The 6,398-nt window shown below is 39.7% G+C and overlaps 1 pseudogene; it reads left to right on the top strand.

The window, feature by feature from the left end:
- Positions 1–4,761: 4,761 nt before the first annotated feature.
- LOC147003837 (non-selective voltage-gated ion channel VDAC2-like) lies at positions 4,762–5,829 on the top strand (annotated as a pseudogene).
- The last annotated feature ends 569 nt before the right edge of the window (positions 5,830–6,398 follow it).

Genomic DNA, 6,398 nt, shown 5'->3' with positions numbered 1-6,398 from the left:
AAAGAAAAGAAAAGAAAAAAAAGAAAAGAAAAAAAAAAGAAAAGAAGTGGAAAAAAGTACAAAAACCCAAGCCAAACCAAATAACAAGAGCTACAACCCGCTGCTTACTGGAAACTCACATTGTGCCTTCTGTTTCGCTGGAGGCTAAGGATATTGAAGATCTTTCTGTGCATTTGTTGGCCATTCACATTGCATCTGACAAATGCTTGACCGGTTCATTTGCCTATCCATTAACAGAGTTGCTTGTCTTTAGGTGTTTAAAGATTTTTGTTTTTCTTTTTAATTGTATTTATTTTCTGGATATGAGCAACAAAGATTTGCTCCCATTCTATAGATTGCCTCTTCTCCCTCTAATTATTTCTACTCTGTTCAGAAGCATTTCAACTGAGCATGGAGACCACCTGGTTGCCCCAGCCTACCAGGGACAATACTAGTGCATGCTGGGAAATGCCAGTCAGGTGTATTCCACTGAGCTTCTCTGGGGCTTGGAGACTGAAGAAGGCCGTTAAACCAAGGGAATCTGCTCTGCTGCAGCAAGGAATGGAGTCCTGGGTGCTCCTACAAGCCTTAGCCGTACTGATCTCTGTCCTCACGCCCTCTCTGGCTTTCACCCATAGGTAGTCTCTTTGCTCTTCTCAAATGCTGGGCCAGAGTTCCCCAAAGTAATCATTCCCAGATTTCCTCTCTAGTGTAGTGTTAGGGTCCATGCTTGTGACTCTGTTTCTAAACCACAAGCACACAACTGGTGGGAAGGTGGGCAGCATTAACAATGGTTGTGCATTGACAGAATGTCATCCTTTGGTTTTGTTTGACTGTTTTGGTGGCAGCAAAACCTCCAGGACCGGATGCAGAACTTCGTTCTTTATAGATTCTTGGAGGTTAACTGAATGCATCATCTACTTGATCATCTTGAGATTCTGAATGTTGTGTCCCATTCTCCACTGAGTATCATCAGTGCATGTCCCCAAATGAGCCCAAATTCTGTACATTTAAGTGTCTTCCTCCTGCTTTCCTCAAATTTGCCAATGGCAAGACCATGTATTGATTTCACTTAAAATCCCAGTGTCATCCTCAAAAGTGGGAAAGAAAAACACACCCCTATTTCATGAAGTTTTGGCTCCATGAAGTAAGATGACCCAGAAAAGTACTAGTCACAAATGTCCATCACACCTTATTCAGAAACACTAGCTCTCCCAGCATGCACTGATTCTAAAATAAAAGCTCATCTTTGAAGTCAGGATGTGTCTTATCCTCAATATATGCGTCTTTATTTTGATGAGATTTTGTCTCTTTAAATGGTAATTAGATAACTTTATCCTTTACATTCCTAGTATCTTGAGTGTGATAACATATAGAGTAACAATTTCCTTCTGCAATGTACTATTAATACTACAATGTTATTAAATGTATTAAAAGTTCATATTTTCTCCTCTTCCTAATGTTGTTAAGTGTAGCTTTGGATCTTCATTTTCTTCTCATCCAGATACACTACATTCTTCTATTGCCCTTCACTAACATTTATGGCATAGTTCACCAGAGTAATAACACCTCTCCCACTCACCGTTTACACAGTTGCCTACAAAAGTAAGTCGGAAACCTTTCTTATACAACTCAAGCTCTGATTGTCTCTAGTTTTATCTCTTGGCCCCAGTCAAGCTGAGTCTCTTTTATTTGCAGTTTGTCTAATACCTCCAGTTATTTTACAACCCCACGTCTTTGACCTCATTGGCTTATCTCCAGACTATATCACATCTGTCTGTGGGTGAACCAGGAATCCCTCTGGCAACAAACAACAGGAAAGTGGCTGCTAGTTGCTTAACCAAGCAGAGAAGTCCATTGGTTGATGCAATTGCTCAACCGTGCTGGGAGGGAGTCAGGCTTTTTCTGTCTTTTTGCACCTGCCCAGCAAGCAGAACTTTGACCTTATGCTGTTGCTCAAACTTTTCTAGATAGTTACTGAACATCAAGAAGACGTCGACTTGCCATGGAGGAAAAATAAGGAAAGCCATTGTGCACATTGCGATTCTTGTTCTGTGTGTTGAGAAAGCATAAAATCCCTGTCCATAAGCCCCACCCAGCAGTTTCCTGCTTGGTCCTTGTGCTGGCTAGTTTCACGACAACAAGACACAAGTGGGAGTCATTTGGGAAGAGGGACTTTGAATAGAGAGAATCCCTCCAGAAAACTGATCTATAGGAACATTTTCTTAGTGATTGTTGCGGAAGTGTTCAGTGCATTGTGGACAGTAGTTCTGGGTCCTATAAGAAAGCAGGCCGAGCAAGCTATGGGCAAGCAAGTTAGTAAACAGCACCCCTCCATGGCCTCTGCTTCAATCCTGCCTCCTGGTCCCTGCCTAGAGTTCCCTACCTGATGTTTCTGGATGATGAACCACAAGCTATAAGATGAAGTAAATTCTTCCCTCCCCAAGTTGCTTTTGGACATGGTGCTTTATCACAGCAACAGAGGCCTTAAGGGAAACCTCACTGGCCAGACTAGATCACACAGTCACTACCAGTTTTAAAGTAGCCAGAGAAAATATTGTTCTTTGAGCAATGTCTCTTAGGCCTCTGGGGGGGGGGTGTTGGGAAACAACTGGAAAATGTCTTTCTCTCATGTATCATATCAAAAGTTATATCTTAGAAATACATATAAAACACACACATATGCAATTACATTTCATCATCACATACGTATAACATTGACTATTTCCTAACAATGTCCCAAATTCTTTAGTGTATGCAATTAATTTCCATATTTGTTTTTGAGCCAATATTTTTCAACCTAGTAATTTAACTTAGAGACTAGTCCTCAAGGAAAGGATTCTCACTAAAGTTATAAATAGAATAACAGGAAGTGATTATCAGTAAGTGACTTACTAACTCAATAGTATTTTCTTTTAAAATCGATAGTTTTGTTACATAGGATACTATCTTCAAAGCACATTTAAGCAAAAACAGCAAACTATACAGGAAAATATTTACTTGAAAATGAAAATCAGTTTAAAGTTTCATGTGGAATCTAAAGAAACCTTACGTTGCTGGCTTTGCACGTAACTGGCTTTGTATATAACTAGCTTTGTACATAGGTAACTTCGTTCTTTGGAAACAGGACCCACACTTCTAGCTTCATATTACATAGATGCAGTCATGTAGACAGATTTGTACTGGAATAAAGATGACTAAATCTTGCACTGGAATTCAATAAAGTTCAAATATATACCGTTCTGTTATTGTCGAATGATATTTAACAAAATACCAAGACTACTAAATAGGGACAGAGTTTTCAGCAATAGGTATATAGGAAAAAAACAAGGATCTTTACTCAGAGAAATAGAGGCAGGCCTTCATGTTATGCCAAATTTAAAATTAAATAAAAAAGTTGAATTTGTAAAACAAGACCTAAATGTATAGAGCTTGTAGAAGAAAGTAGCAGAAAAGCCCACAGTGTTGATGTTGACAGTGATTCTTAGTGTGTGAACAAAAAGCCCAGGGGATAAAAACTTATATCGTTAAATGAGATGATATCAAATCAGACACTGTATTGTTTACATTTCTATTGCTGTGATGAAATACCATGGCCAAAGGTAACTTGAGACAGAGTTGATTTGGGCTATGGTTTCCAAGAGAGATGATCCACAAAGGCAGAAAGGTATGGAGACAGGGGTCAGGGCTGGAGCAGTGAGATCACAGGATCAACTACAAGAATAAAGCAGAGAATGAGCCAGTCACTGGGCTGAGGTTGTAAACTCTGAAAACCCACCCCAGTGACACACTTTTCCCAGCAAGGCCACACCCCTTAAAGATTCTATAATAACCCACAGACAGCACCATCAACTAGGAACCAATTGCTCAGATGCCTGAGCCTATTCAGGGACACTTCTAACCACCACAGACATAAAATAAAAAAGCAGTCTGGAATATGAAAAACATACTAGAAAATTATGTATCTGATAAGAGACGAGTGTACATACTATATAAGGAATTCCCTTGAAAGTACAACCAAAAAATCAGCCTGAGTTTATAAATTGACAAGCATGTTGGACAGACATTTCTCCAAAGACAGGATACAAGTAAGTAAGTAATCACGTGAACTGGGGTTTTAACATCACCACTCAAAGCAAAAGTGCAAACATAACCACAGTGAGAGATCGAATCATATCTGGTGATGGTCAGTGTTTGAAATGACACAGAAAATAAGAAATATGGACAAAACTTTAGAGAAATTGTATCACATGAGCACTATTTGTGGGGCTGTGGACATCAGTTATCGAGAAGAATATGAAGTTTCCTCAGAAAATTCAAAGGAATACCACACCTCAGCACTCCTACTTGGAGGTAGACTGCCCTTCCTCAGCTTGGTCTTAGGGCATCGTCAGACATCAAAATCCATGGATGGTCGAGTCCTGTATGTATAATGCTGTAGTGTTAGTATATATTCTACATACACTGTCCTATATACTAAAAATTACCGTTAGATTATTTATAATACCTGATACCAGAAGTCAAGGAAGCAGAAGGCAGATGGTGTTACTAGAAGTTATGGGAAAGGGAAGTAAACTAATGTTGATTAATGAATATAAAGTTTCAAATTGAAGTGACGAGAATTAAATTTGTGCCCTCTAGCTTCAGTGTCTGCAGTGCAACTTCCAGACAGCAGTGGCTTCAGGTAAGAGTCCCACCTCAGAGGCAAGGCACCTCCTGACATGCGCAGATCACCTTTCCCCTCACCTGCTATCTGCTCCCTAACCCAACCACACTTTCACCATGGCACACTGTTGTGTATGGATTTGTCTACAGCCAATGTGTATCCCTCCATTGTATGCTGACCTTGGCCAAGCTTCCAACATTTCCAACCTTGGCCAAACTTCCAATATTTCCAACAGAGGATTTGACTTGGGGTTGGCAAAGCTAGATATGGAAAAAGTCTCAGTCATGGAGTGGTGTGGAATTTTCAACAACTGAGTTCATCTAATAGAGATGCTGGTAAAATTACTGGAATCTTGGAGAGCAAACCTAAATGGTCTGAGCATGGTCAGACACTCACAGAAATACAGAACACTGACAACACTCACGGGGCAGAGGCTGCAATGTGAGACCAGACTTGCCAATGTTTGGGACTAACCTTCGATACAACTTTTCCACCAATCACAGAAAGAAAAGTAGTAAAAAAAAAAAAAATCAAGTCTGCAAACCTTGGCTGTGAGGCTGTGAGGTTGACTTTAATTTTTGCTGGACCCACAATCTGTGTTTAAGTCACTTTGCTAGGTATCAGTTGACCTTTGACAGTGCCAAGTCAAAGGTGACGGCACGTAAGTTTGCAGTAGGCTTCAGGACTAGGGACTTCCAGTTACACGTGGGTGTCAACAATGAGACAGAATTTGGGGAGTCAATTTATCCTAAAGTATGTGAAGACTTTGACACTTCAGTAACCATCAGTCACCAACAGCACACGATTTGGCATTGCTGCTGAAACCTGGTTTGCTCCTCCTGCTTCCATTGATTTGAAAGTCAGTGACTCTGGTTTAATTGGAGTGGGCTTGTTTTAGTCAGGGTTTCTATACCTGGACAAACATCATGACCAAGAAGCAAGTTGGGGAGAAAAGGGTTTATTCAGCTTACACTTCTATACTGCTGTTTATCACCAAGGAAGTCAGGACTGGAACTCAAGCAGGTCAGAAAGCAGTAGCTGATGCAGAGGCCATATTCAGACTCTGAGGGCTATACTCAGACTCTGAGGTCTGGTGTGGAACTTACACTGGCTGGCTGGTAGGCAGGAAGAGCTTTAATACTGGAGGCCACAAACTTCACCTTGCCTTGGAATTGGAGGCTTAATCCAGTTGAAAGAAACTTCTGGGAACAGTAATCATAATATTTGGCTCTAATGTATTTCCATTACCCCCAAGAAGTTGATCAAAGGTTGACTAAAGAAGAACTGTATTTTAAATAGACAGTCACCTGTTGGCTGGTTTCTAAATTTGAAAGGCTATCTGATTATCTATGCTGCTGTTATGCAGCAACCTCTCCATATTTAAATGTATTTAACTCTTAAATGTGCTACTCACCAACAATGAAATGGATGCTTATAAAAATTATTGAAAAAACCATGGGGAAAAAGAATTTAATCTGTTTCACAACAATGTAAATATATGCAACATCACTGAACCCTGTACTTAAAATCTATATGAATAAAAAGAGAGAGAGAGAAAAATCTGTATGAACAATATACAACTGTTATCTAGAGACAGGCAATACTTGAGGCAACTCATATCATACCGTTTTCTGAATATTAGCTTAAGAATGACTTAGTTGTTTAATCTAATAAATATTTGAAAACAAAAAAGTTTATAATCCTCTCATCTCTTCTTAGCAGAATTAGCCAGACACTTTCTAACATTTTTCGC

The sequence above is a fragment of the Mus caroli genome, unplaced genomic scaffold, assembly GCF_978045245.1.
Source record: "Mus caroli unplaced genomic scaffold, Mus_caroli_1 scaffold_7, whole genome shotgun sequence".
Classification (NCBI taxonomy): domain Eukaryota; kingdom Metazoa; phylum Chordata; class Mammalia; order Rodentia; family Muridae; genus Mus; species Mus caroli.
Note: the sequence above shows the minus strand (reverse complement) of the source record. Positions and strands in the feature narration are given on the sequence as shown.